This window comes from Larus michahellis, chromosome 4 (genome assembly GCF_964199755.1).
Source record: "Larus michahellis chromosome 4, bLarMic1.1, whole genome shotgun sequence".
NCBI lineage: Eukaryota > Metazoa > Chordata > Aves > Charadriiformes > Laridae > Larus > Larus michahellis.
Window position 1 is genome coordinate 31,433,771 of NC_133899.1, and position 13,019 is coordinate 31,446,789.

The following is a 13,019-nucleotide window of genomic DNA, read 5'->3' on the forward strand; positions in this document are numbered from 1 at the left end:
CAATTTTCATAAAAGTCAAGTCCCTTGTACAATGTAATGGGGCTTGGCGGGAGGGTTTGGGAGTTCTCGGCGCGTCGGAGCGGCAGAGGAGAGTTGGAGCATGAGCTGCCGCTTGTGGGGCATGTGAAAGCTGGAGCTGCCCAGTGGGAGGGCTGCGCCCAGAGCAGGGAAGCTCAGCAACGGCAGTCCTCTGGCCGCAGCGCTCAGTTTCTCAATCAACACGTGGGATTTTCAATGAAAGATGTCTAAATCTCAGCTTTCCCAAGCACCCACCTTCCTCTTTTTGCCTAGTATCAAGTAATCCAAATATACCTTCTGAATTGTTGGGAGTGGAAGACTATTTGTTTGTTTGTTTGTTTGTTTGTTTGTTTTTACTGGACTGCAAGTTCTTTGGTAGCAGTGGAAAGGAGGAGTTGGAATAAAAGGAGTTTGGTCGCGTTTGGGGTGAATGATTGCGATACAAGCTCCTATGATCCTAAGCCATTCAGAGCCATAAGTGGACTAAACCATGCAAGTGAATGCTGTGTTTTTAATATGACCATAATTGAAGCAGTGGGCAGTTGTGCACGCTAGGAATTCATTTGGAGCACTTCTCCATAAGTACCTTGACGTAAAATTAAGGCCTAACTCTGGGCCCCCAAGAGAGAAAATTCTGGCTTGTACTCTGCCTACACACACTGAAATTAATGCATAATGCAGCAAGTTTCTTCCTCTCTCTGCCTGTCCCTTTCTCTTTCTCACACACACACATGCACACACGCAGCTGAACTCCCACGCAAATTCTGTGGGGAAATTACAGCCTACTCCTGTCACTCCCTTCTTTGTCACCGACATAGTGCCATAGGTCTGGAAAGTTCTCTCTCTGCGTGGTACCAAACTTCTTCCAGCTCAGGAATATCTTACTTTGATAACACATAAATTTGAGTTTTCTGTGTAAATCAATGATTTTTTTTTTCTTCCAAAAACTGAATTAAAGCAGCGCTAGTCATAAATTATAGCTTCCATGATGGCAAATCTTTGGGAACTAGGCACGAAGAACCAAACTTTCTGTTGTCAGGTCACATTAACTCCAGGATTTCTCACAGGCAAATTGTGTCTTGAACGTTCTGCATGATTCACAAAAAAAGGCCTTTCTCCATGTAAAGCATCAGCTCCCATTAAGCAGAAGAAATAAACCACTGCATGCAAAAGATGTGAGCGCGTGGCTTATGAATAATCAGAACAACTTTAGAAAAACCACCTCAGAGCATGGCAAACAGCAATAGCACACTCAGTATCTCTGCTCCTCCAAAACGAATGCAAGTGGCCTCCTCCTGGTGTTGAAAAGGGGACACAGCTCATGGCTTGTTATCAATGGCAGTGAGAGGGATGCTAAGTGTTGTGAATCTGCAGGGAATCCCAGCGGTGGAGGTGAGCGAGGGGCAAGAACAAGTGTTCACCTCAATGGTCAGCAGGAGCCAGGGCAAGTGTCTGCCAAGGGACAGTGGTGGAAAGGTTGGAGGTAGGCAGCAGTGTAGGAAGTACACAGAGATGGGCTTGAAGACAGTCGTATCATTGTACACCAAGGATGACTAAAGAGACTGAGGGCTATGACTATAATATGTGCAGCTGCATACAGCAATGGCTTTAAAAAATGCTTAGTTCTATATTTCATGGGGATCCTTGCTGTAAATACTCCTACTCCACTCCCTTTCTCTTCGTGTTGTGGCAGGGATGAGGAAAGTTGCAGGCCAGTACATCCTTCCACCTGAATACAACACCTTCCTGTAGTACTTTAAGATGTTTGCTGTTTGCCTGCAGCCTCAACCATAAGCCTGCAAAAAATCACCTTGTCCTACTACCAGCAGAGCTCTGGTACTTGCTGCCATCATACTGCAGAATGGAAGACTTTGCGCTCTCTCCCATCCACACCAGGTGTCATCCACTGTCCTGCTAGACGTGTGGAAAATGATACTACCGCAGATGATAGAGAAGTAGTTGTGATTCAGGCCCAAATTAGGAGGTATTGCCCCTTAGGCAGGGTGAATGGAAACCCTAACAAATATCCTGTGGGGGTTTTTTTGCCCTTCACAAGTCGTATACCCCTAATGGTCTCTTGATTTCTGAGTTTATCTCTATCAAATGAATTATGAATGTTAATGATTCTTTACTTATTTTGGCCCCCAGGCATGTACTTCTATCCTCATCTCTGTGCCCACTGAACATCTAATCAGTTCTGTTATGGTTCCTCAGCCAGGCTGGAGAAACTGGAGAAGTGCAAAAACATTCCCAGGTGAACCATACCAGTGTTCATTTGTAAATCTCAGATACTTTATTCCTCCAACAAAGGGAAAATTCACAAAGCACATGATTTTGGACATGGAAATACCTGACTTCAACATTTTTCTTCACATGAAAATACAGCATGGTTCTCCCAACTTCTCCTCCAGGACATTTAGGAAGGCACCACAGAACTTCACCAGAAAGCAAAACGGTAACTGCAAAGACATCTCGGCAATGATGTCAGGTCCCTATGGAAGGCATTTCCTTGGCCTTGTAAATCAGAAAATGACAGCATTCAAACATTTGTGTGCCGATGAAATAAAGGAGAATCAGTTAGTACAGTTCAGACTCACTACAACCAAATTAAGTAGAAAATTAAATATTTTAAGAAGCATCCAATGTAAGTGAATTTGAATTAGCTGCAAACATGTATGATTTTCTTCCAATCGCCAGACCACACAGAATAGCTGCTTGGATTTAATTCCCCCTTTATGTCTCATGTGTCTTTCCTTTATGTCCTGGCATAGATAGATGTGTGATTAAACTATCACTTTTGATATTCCAAAAAGCTGAGGAAAGGAGATTAGACTATAAATCATAAAAATCCTCCTTTCCACTTGTTTGAGTTTTAGACAGCTTTAAAATTTTTCTCTTGTGATTACAGCAAATTGTAATAGAGATAAAACATAAAGTGCTATAGTTATTTTTTTAGAGCCCTGGATTTATGAGATCAGTTTATAGGGATAATTTTGACAACAAATGCAGAGTCATTTAGGGTTTTTTTACTTGCTATGAAGCTGTTAGATTAAAATGCCACTTAAATTTGTTACCTCTTCATGCTAACAGAAGTGAAAAGATGGTATCCCACCAAATTCAGCCTCCATTGGTATGTCTGCTGCAGCTGCCCCCAGAATCATACCCTATGTGTCGAAGTCCAAGACAACCGGCAGCACTGGGACCCCTTGGGTGCTGATGGCTGTTGAATTACAGATCTGGAGATACAGGACCGCCCTCCATGGCAGAGACACCTGTGTACACAGTGATGGTGCCCGCAGATGCACGATACCTCTTCCTCTGCATGTGTGTCCTGTGTCCACTGGCTGCACCGGGTCCACAATGTCAGCGAACGATCCTGTCACGTGGAGAGAGACTTTGCCGTCTGATCCTCTGCAGCACATGGTGAGTTCATGGAGAATGAGCCTGAACATCTGTGCTCTTGGGCCCTGGTCCAAAAAGAAAGACTCGCCCTGAGTTGGGTAGGATTTGAATTGAGTCCTGGACTGGCTTAGGATGGATCAGCAAATAGACACAGGGTAAATATAAACCAGGCGCATGGGACCTGACGTGTACATGAGTCACTTCATCTGCTGCTGAATTAGAGGCACAGAAAGAAACTCCAATAGCTCTGCTGTGCCTGATGAATTTTACAGGGTGAAATCGTACACCCTTCTTGAATTACAGGCTAGCGCAGAGTAGCTGTCAAGTCTGTTTGCTCCCAGGTTTCTCACTGTCCACATCCAAACTGCGAGGCAGGTGGGTGTACCATCTCCATATAGGGCCCTGGTGGAAGCAGTCACAGATGCAGTCAGGGCACCCTCACCAGCCAGGAAAAGCTCTCAGTCAGCCAGTTCAGACATAATTGTGGACTAGACATCTTGTGTCCCATGTATGGTCTAATTGTGGCACCATGAATGAGGTGGAGAAATGCAGCATCAGATGGCTGATAATCCAAAAGAAGGGAATACTTTGTACAATACTATATGCCACAGAATTGTAGAATCATAGAATAGTTTAGGTTGGAAGAGACGTTTAAAGGTCATCTAGTCCAACCTCCCTGCAATGACCCGGTTGCTCAGAGTCCTGTCCAACCTGACCTTGAATATTTCCAGGGATGGCACATCTACCACCTCTTGAGCAACCTGTTCCAGTTTTTCACCACTCTCATTCCTTATATCTAGTCTAAATCTACCCTCTTTTAGTTTAAAGCCATTACCCCTTATCCTACTGCTAAAAAGTTTGTCCCCATCTTTTCTGTAGGCCCTCTTTAAGTACTGAAAAGCTGCCATAAGGTCTCCCTGGAGCCTTCTCTTCTCCAGGATGAACAACCCCAGGTCTCTCAGCCTGTCCTCATAGGAGAGCTGCTCCAGCCCTTGGATCATCTTCATGACCCTCCTCTGGACCCACTCCAACAGGTCCACGTCCTTCTTGTGCTGAGGGCTCCAGAGCTGCACGCAGTACTCCAGATGGGTCTCAACCAGAGCAGGGAGGCAGAATCACCTCCCTCAACTGCTGGCCACGCTTCTTTTGATGCAGCCCAGGATACAGTTGGCCTTCTGGGCTGTGAGCGCACATTGCCAGCTCATGTATCAACTGGCACGTGTGTCAAGCAACAGAAGCCAGTAATAAGCTATTAGGTGCTGCTACCAGCTTCATCCTCCTCTCCCCAGCAGCTAGTGGGGACTCCGTGTACACTCCATATCCACACACTTCTTTTCTAACTGTTTCAGTAAAACTCAGAGTACAGGCTATTTCTGAGGGGGAGCACTGTTCTGACCTGATGCCCAGGCATTAGGAGATCTGATGAACATGGTACAGGGACCAGGAGAGATATATATGTGCATGCGCACATCCCTGCAGTGATGCAGGGCATGGCCTTAACACTGGAGAAGGTAACTGGCATTTCAGCAGCTTGCAGAAAGGTATGAGAACACATTCCCAATGAACTATTCAAACTGGATGAATAATTTAGAGTATCATTTATACAACTCACTTTGCTTGTTTTACCTGTGAGTAAACATCAAGTATTTTTTGAGGTGGGCTGCAGCCTCAAAAACATTTATACAGTCCCTTCTTTTTTAACCCCTTTTAACCCTGAAATCAAGAAGTTACTCACAGCTATACAAAAGGCCTGCTGGTTCAGAGCCCTTAGTGCCAAAATAATGACGCAGCCCATTGGTCACTAGTGCTCTGTTTGCGATGGTTATTCAGGCTTTGTTCAATTGGATTCATGGGATAATTCATCTCAGGAGGCTGTGAATTGGTAGCTTGGTTCAGAGCCGTGAGTAGACTGTAATAACTGTAATAATTGTAATAACTGTAATGCAACTGCAGATACCAGTATCTTACGTTTTGTTACTCTCACATCTTGCCCTTGGCCAGACCAGGTGGTCTCTGGACAACCCCAGGCCCTGGTGGAGATGCAGAACAAGCACTGGGGCAATGTGTGAAGGTCTCCCAGGAGAGGGGTGCACACCCACCCACTGAGAGCTGAAAACCACCCAGGATAGTATTCAAGGGTCTCAAATCTGGCACTTGACTGTCAGCATCAGGACTGGAATGCCCTGGAATGGGACTGCACGGGACAGGGAACATATCAACCAATTTGTACTGTGGAGCCACTTTGATTTGCAGTGAGTACTGAGTGAGAACCGTGTGTTGTTGCACTGGAGTTACTCTCTAATTATACAACATTTACACTTTCTGATACTTGTAGTTATCATTAAATCTATAATCAGCACATTCCCCACATGTTTGAGAATCTCTCCCATGTTAATACAGTATAATTAAAACAGCCCCTCTTTCAACAGTATCTGCACTGAAAAGGAACACCAAAGAGACCATAATAGGTGAAGAGAGGTTAATAACAGGTCATGTGGTTAATCTTCCAGTTACAAGAGCAAACACTAATTACAGGACTGGGAAGGGAAGGGGCAGCCTGATTGCAATGTGATTATGGTGACCTTGTTAAGGAGTGATCCAAGTCATGATGGGGGTCTCAATAAGTAAAGATAATACATCCCTTAGCACCTCCTGGTGAATTCTGAGAGCAGCATTAGCCCACTGCAGACTGGGCTGCGAGGACGGAGACTGAACCGTGTTATTCTCCAGCCCCATCTCAGCACGGCATGATTGCTGGCTTCTCGTTCTGCTCACTGAGAAAAACAAAAGCACCGGCTACTGATAATAAATATATCATGTTGACTTCTAAAGGGCTCCGCAGTAGTTTGTTACAAATTACTGGGAACTTCAACATGTTTGAGCATCGGAGATGGAGCAGAACACCGTGATTCACCATGTTGTCCATGGCATAGGGGGAATTCCCAGGGTGCTGCAAAAATACTGATTATCATCTACACTGAAAAATGGTAAAAACTCAAGCTTTTTCTGCTCTTTTTTTAACCCCAAGTATAAACTCTGCTGCCCAGGAAAACATATCCTACAGATTATAACCGTTTCATTATCTCAGCAGAGAACTTGCTGTCTGTGCGGCAACTGCTCCGTGGAGAAATTACCAGGCTCCCAAATTTAATTAGGGCAGGACTCAGATAGGGAACACAGTGAGGTTAACACAGATGTCTGTATGTCCCATCATTCTCACATCCTGTAATAAACAGGCATTTGGGGAACAGTATAAGTCAGTACTGGAAGCAAATAGTCCTGTATTATAGACATGAGGCTGGTGCCGGCTAAACGCGCATAAAACTGCTTGTGTCATTGTTACGGAAAGTCTTTCGCTGCTCGTAATGATTTTGTATGTTAATTGAGGACAGGGTTAATATGAAAAGCAGTGTATCCAGACACACCAGGGCTGTGTAGAGCTCCTGGGTCTGGCAGCTTGTTGGCTGGATATGAGCAGGGTGAGAGCAATGACTGGAGCCGTTCAAACTCTCTTAATTTATGGTTTCAAAAAGTCTGCAAATATGTTATCTACTTTTTTTTTTTTTTAAAGCTACATCTGCTTTTACCTAAATCTATATTTTGTTAAAGAGAAATGTCATTGTAACTGCCACATGCACAAGGAAAACATTCCTCTGGGTTTAGTTACACCTATAAATAAACCTCTGGCTCAGCTGCCCAAAGCTCTGCTCTTGGGTGTCCAGAAGGTACCAGGACATTTCTTTAGCTGCTTGCAATACTGGTTTGAGAGCTTGCTGTGCTGGGGGGTTTGGAAGACCACAGGCCACCAGCTAAGGTTTCCAGAAATGAGAAAAGTGTGGGAAGGGCACTTAAACCCTGAAGGTGCGATGGAAATCTGTGCCAGCTGTTTCTGTGTATGTGTGTGCAAAAATGCAGAAAGCAATTAAACTTTGACATTTTTCTCTGAGATTCCACTCATGAGGATTTCCTATTTAATGTCAAAACAAACTCCAATTAATTTGTTCCATTCTATTCACCCTACATGTTGTACTGCAGGTGCTGATAGAAAGCAATTTCACAGTGATAACAGGCAACCAAAATACGTTTACAGGGCTATTCTACTAGCTCCCGTACTACCTTCTGCAGTGCCAATTACCCACCTTTGAAATGTCTACCCGAATAGTAGAGAAAGCAAAATCAAATGTATAAGGATAGTAATTTTATATTCATGCCATTTCTTTCTGCTGTTAATTCTATCAGGTTAGAATATCCTGGGAGCAGAGATCAGTTTGCAGGAGAAAGGATCAGAGACCTGGTGATTTTCCATGCATGACTTTTCAGCCAGTCCCCCCATACTCAAAGTCGAGCTGCTTTAGGTGGAAGCAGTGGGTTTGGTCCCTAAACCTCGAAATATTCTCAAGATCTAGAACAAGGCCATAGTACAGCAGAAGAGGAGGGGGTGAGCCCCCACAGCCTCTGTCTCTTTCAGGCATGTGCAGTCCCACTCACAAACAGTCCAGACTGTGGGTTTGCTCACCTCTGCAGCAGAGTAACTCCTGCAAGCACCTTGGGAAACAAGGAGGGAGGGGAAGGGCCCAGGGAATTCACAGAAGCCAGGCTGCTGGAGAAGACCGCTGTCACCTCGAGTGAATTTCACTCTTTCTTCAATGATAGAGTCATGTTTTAAAAGTTTTGACAAAGCTTATTTTGCAAAGATGGCTAAATCGAACCACAGAGCTGTAAGGAGGGCTCAAATACATCATTCTGGACCTTACAAGCTTTGAATTACCTCTGATTTGAGGACTTATGTGATTGTATCTAATAAAACTAAACTGTTTATTTCTTGCTATAGATCAAGGATTTTGTCAGGATTGCTAAGGGATACTATTAATTTTCTTTTATATTTGAAGGCTGAAGAGTAAATAGTTCTCCCTAGAAACAACTTAATCTGTGATTTTGCTTTGTAGAGGATGGCATTCTTAATTCAGCTCTTGCTGCTGCTCAGTCCCTCTGTTGCTTCCCTAAGTTTAAGCATGACAAAAGGAAAGAGAAAGGCAATGAAGTTTCCATTAGAGTAAAATGCTGTAACGCCCCCCCCACCCCCACCCCGTCAACCCTCATTTAAACATGTTTTGAGAAAAACTAGAGGATTATTCAGCGTAGCAAGGGATACAGTTGATCACCATGCCTTCTGAGCAAGACTGCTATTTTTAGTTGTAACATCCCTAATGAAAGCCTCAGATAGTACCACTGGGTTTACCCAAGGATCTGGTGTATTAAAACAATCATGAGCCTCATCAAGGCTATGAAAGCAATGATGAGTCTAGAGAAGCAAGCTGTGATGTGCTACCCAAACAGCCACAAAATGAGAAAGATGATTAGAACAGTTGTTTGGCAAGCAGAAATATTCTCTGCGTTCTACGGAGTAAAGACTGTGATATATGCAATCCTCTAGCTGCTCACTCAAAGGATTTAGAAGTCTGGCTGTGGTCACCTTGCAAGTGGATGTTGTGACATTATAAAATTTTGGAGAATAGAGGAATGTCATAGTATATTTGAATACCTGCTCATATTTTTGTCTGATGTCTGAAGAACAAGCAGTTTAGAATAGTTGCTACGACTTCCAGTGAGCCTACTAGCTGTTGTAAACACATCTCTCTCCACTGTTAGCCTTCTAACTGTGTCTGACAACTTGGTGGCACCTTGAAGCTCACCTCCATCCACTTCACTGCAATCCCAAACTATCTGACTCCCTAAACAGTCTATGGACCTGTTTTAGCATGCCCTGACTATCCCCTTCTGCTAGACATGGAAAGGTCTGCGTGAATTGGAGAGGGCTTTGGGCGGTAAGACTGCAAGTAAAACAGAAGAGAAACAGAAGTGAAATAGAAGATGCTGAGGATTAGGGCTGCGAGGGAAACAGTGCATGAATTGTTGAAAATTGCAACCGTCCTGAAAAAGAATAAAAGATGTAATTTATCTGTCTTATGCTAGAGAGAGAAATAGACTTTGGTCACCTGGAACATTTTATCCTTTTCCATTTCAAAAGAAGCTAAAAATTTCTTTTCCAAAAGAAGCCTTTTGTCTTTGGAAAGCCCAGAGATAAGACATTTAGCAAGTGTAGAACCTTTTCCTAAGCTGGGGGCAGCATACACACATTCAAAGCTTAGCTCCCTGTGCCGATGACTATAGGGTCTCCAGGCTGGCACTGCATTTCTTGGCAGGCCTTGGCTGTGCCTCTGATAAGGCCTGAGGGTATGCTGGGATTTGCTTTCGTTTAGCAGGTCCCCCACGAGCAGCGTTGAGCCCTGAGGAAAAGAGGAGAACAGGATGAGGGTCACCTCAGATGAGCTGATGGACTGGGTCTTGGTGAAACTGTCCTGTCATTTTGGAGCTTAAAACTGCCAGGGATTTGGTCTATTGTCGCTGTGGTGTCTATACAGTCAACCTCAGTGAGATCTGCAATATTTGTGGGAAGGGCTCCTCCTGAGCGTGTCAGCTGGTTTTCTTCGAGACAGGATCCTAGCTTTTCTGGGGCCGGGGCAGGGGAGCAGAGGGAGAAGAGGAAGGGAAGAGTCCCCCATGTTTGTTCTACACGATGGTGGCATTACTCAATATTTGCACGAAGTGATTTTCACTGGTTGAGTTTTTATTTATTAGAATGTATGTGCTTAGGCAGTCTGTGTACCTCAGAGGGACTTGAATGAATTAATCAACACACACTCTGTACCACCGATCAAATGCAGGATAGCAACAGATGGCCACATGCTAGCAATTTCCTGGCAGATGGGTCCTATCCACCATCTTTCACTTATCCAATTTAATGCTGAAAGCCACAAGCAAACTAATTGAAAAATAGCATTGCATACACACAAGCCCTCTTTTCCTTCTTTCATTCCCTTTGCACCAATTGAATAATAAGTAGTAACTGGTGTATTATCAGAGCCACACTGCTTGCATGGAGACTAATAAAAGCATAACTTTGATCTGTTTTGACAAACACAAGTACAACTTTTGAGTATTTAATAATTACATTAGTCAAAGCCACTGATCATGACATGTGGCAGTGTGTTATTTAGAGAAAGGGAAACAGGTATTCACGTCACCAGGGTGGCTTCTAACGCAACCAGAGTGTGAAGGCATTTTTACTCTCCTTTCTTCCAATTCCTCCATGGGAAAAGCAAACAAGGAAAGCTTGGGCCAAAGGGAGCAGTGTCCTGTGCCCAGGTTCAATTCATTGTCCCTTGTTGGAGCAATATTATGTACAGCCAATCATTTGCCCATACAAGATTTGAAGAAGTTTTGTGGAATTACCGCCCCTAAAAATGTTCTTTACCACCCTGCTTGACTGATGCAAGTCAATTGGCCAGGTGGGCAGCCCTAAGCCACTTCAGTGCAAAGTGAAACAGGGTTACTGAAAGCACCTTAGCAGGGGTTTCAGCTGCTCTGCTTTTCTCTGTGCTGAAATGGTCTAGGCATGGTCGCATGGTCACTTTGTGTGTTGCAGCTGGAGGGTCGTACCTTCTGAAGCACTTACAGCTTTTCCTCCGGTGAACATCCACCTATAGCTTGGGGTTACTGCATTCTGGCAACAGATTGAGCCCTGATAGATACTGTGCAAAGACAAAAATCCTGACTAAAAAGCTTTTCATCTAAGTAGGAAACAAGAGAGAGTAGCTGGAGACAGACAGACTAGGAGGATGGGAGAAAGCAAGAAACAAGGAGACGATATTGGTCAGGATGGCGGCTAATAGTCTCAGCATCTCTGCAGACTGACCGATGTCAAGCTGAGAACTTTGGCAAAAGGCCATCCTAGTTCAGCAATGGAAGGAAGGCAGCAACTGGAAATAAAATAGTACTATATAATAAATGGAGGGGAAAAAAAGAAAGTAGCTAGCAATCAATATAAATGAGAAGTTAATGAGGTACAGAAAAATTGCAAATGTATATAAAGGCACCAGAGAAAAATCCATCCCTGCGAACAATATCAAGAGGTTTTAAAGAAGAACTGCCAGTAAGAAAAGAAAAGCAAGAACCAAGATAGGCCAAGTATTAGAAGGAGGTTGGGAGATGGGTAATAACAGTCCAGAACAGTCATAAATGTCCCATAAGCAATTTATTGTGTTATCAAGAGGAGCAGGAAGATGCACCTGTATCACACATGCTTGACAAATTTCCTTCTGTTCTAGGCCAAGCAGTGTCCAGTCAGCTAATCAATTAAATTATCAAATGAGTAATTAAAATATCACAAAACTACCAAGAAATGTTATATCATGCAAAAAGTGTTAAAGGAGTAAATTAAAGTACCAGTCAGCCATCAAAGCAATCTGGTTTGCTTGCTAACCTGGGCCTACTCTAACAAATTGAGTTCTAACACAGAAACGTGAGAAATCTGGGAACACAGAAAGCAGATCGAACATATATGGAACATGCAGAAACTACATGCTGTAAAGCACTAATTCTGGCAAGGCTGTCAGGTTCATAATGAAAAAGATGCTCAAGTGTAAGCAGAGTCACATACTGTACTCCAAAAGATGCCACGGCTAGAAGCTCGCTAATGCAATCTTTGCCTGCAAAACCAGGAGAGTGGTGAGAAGGATCAGGGAAGACATTTGTCCTCCATGCAGGACACTGAAATGCAGGACATGGTGCAAAGTGCAGTGCTGGAATATACACGCACTTTTGGTTGCTCAAAATTCGAGGAGACTGTAGAAAACACATATGACGTGATGAGACGGCTCCTGAAAATGCCTTTGTCTCCAAGTCTTAAAGAGCTGGATTCACTTAGATTATCAGAAAAAAGCGCGAGAGGGATCTTGTTTGCAGTATGTAAATATGCTACTGGAGAGAAAATACAGTCACTAAAGCAGTGCATTAAACAGATGAAATGAAATTAAATGCCCTGAGATACAATGGGAAGTCAGACAACGGGACTTGGTAGTTACCCATGGGCTTAGAGTTTGTGAGTTTGTAACATCTGTGGGCAGTCAGAAAGGATGAGTTTGGAGGAGGAGGATGCAGCAGCTATGCAGATAGCAACACACAATTCCTTGTAGTGAGAGAAGGCTGTTTCAAAAAACTTTCAAAAGCACTCAGGTGAAGATGTAACACGGCAGCAAAGGAAGCACTCAGGCGAAGATGTAACGTGGCAGCAAAGGAGACCGATCAACTAGAAAAGTGGCAAAAACAAGAAAACCCATGAAGTCTCACTAAAAAAAAGGCAAAACTTTAAAGCAGTGGAGAAGAGGGAGCCTGCGAAGGACAGTGGAGAGAAATCCATCTCAAAGTGAGGGGCCAGGGAAATCACAATTTGCAGCAGCATTAAGAGTACCTAATCAAGAGAGAAATTTTTAAAGAGCACAGAAAAGGACATTGCAGTCCCCGAATTGTGATTATGGGGACTCAGCCAAGAGTCTGAGCTCTGCAGCTGGAAAGGCAAGGCTGTGTGCGGAAGGTGTTCTGGAGAAGAGATGGGGAGAGCAGGAGGGAAGGAAGAAGGATGGAGACAGGGATGTTCAGGACATGAAAGAAGTGCCAGACAGCCCAGTTCATGTTAAATATTCGCTTTTATTCTAATGCCACCACCAGACAAGTTGCAGATGCTGCACCAATGCTGGGCA

The 13,019-nt window shown here is 43.8% G+C and overlaps 1 long non-coding RNA gene across 1 annotated transcript in view; it reads right to left on the reverse strand.

Annotated features, from left to right (window-relative positions):
• Positions 1–2,296: 2,296 nt before the first annotated feature.
• LOC141743208 (uncharacterized) overlaps positions 2,297–13,019 on the reverse strand; it is a 28,730-nt gene continuing 18,007 nt past the window's right edge. The window contains exon 3 of the long non-coding RNA XR_012586979.1: positions 2,297–3,485. This is a non-coding gene — a long non-coding RNA (uncharacterized LOC141743208). The remainder of the gene's footprint in view (positions 3,486–13,019) is intronic.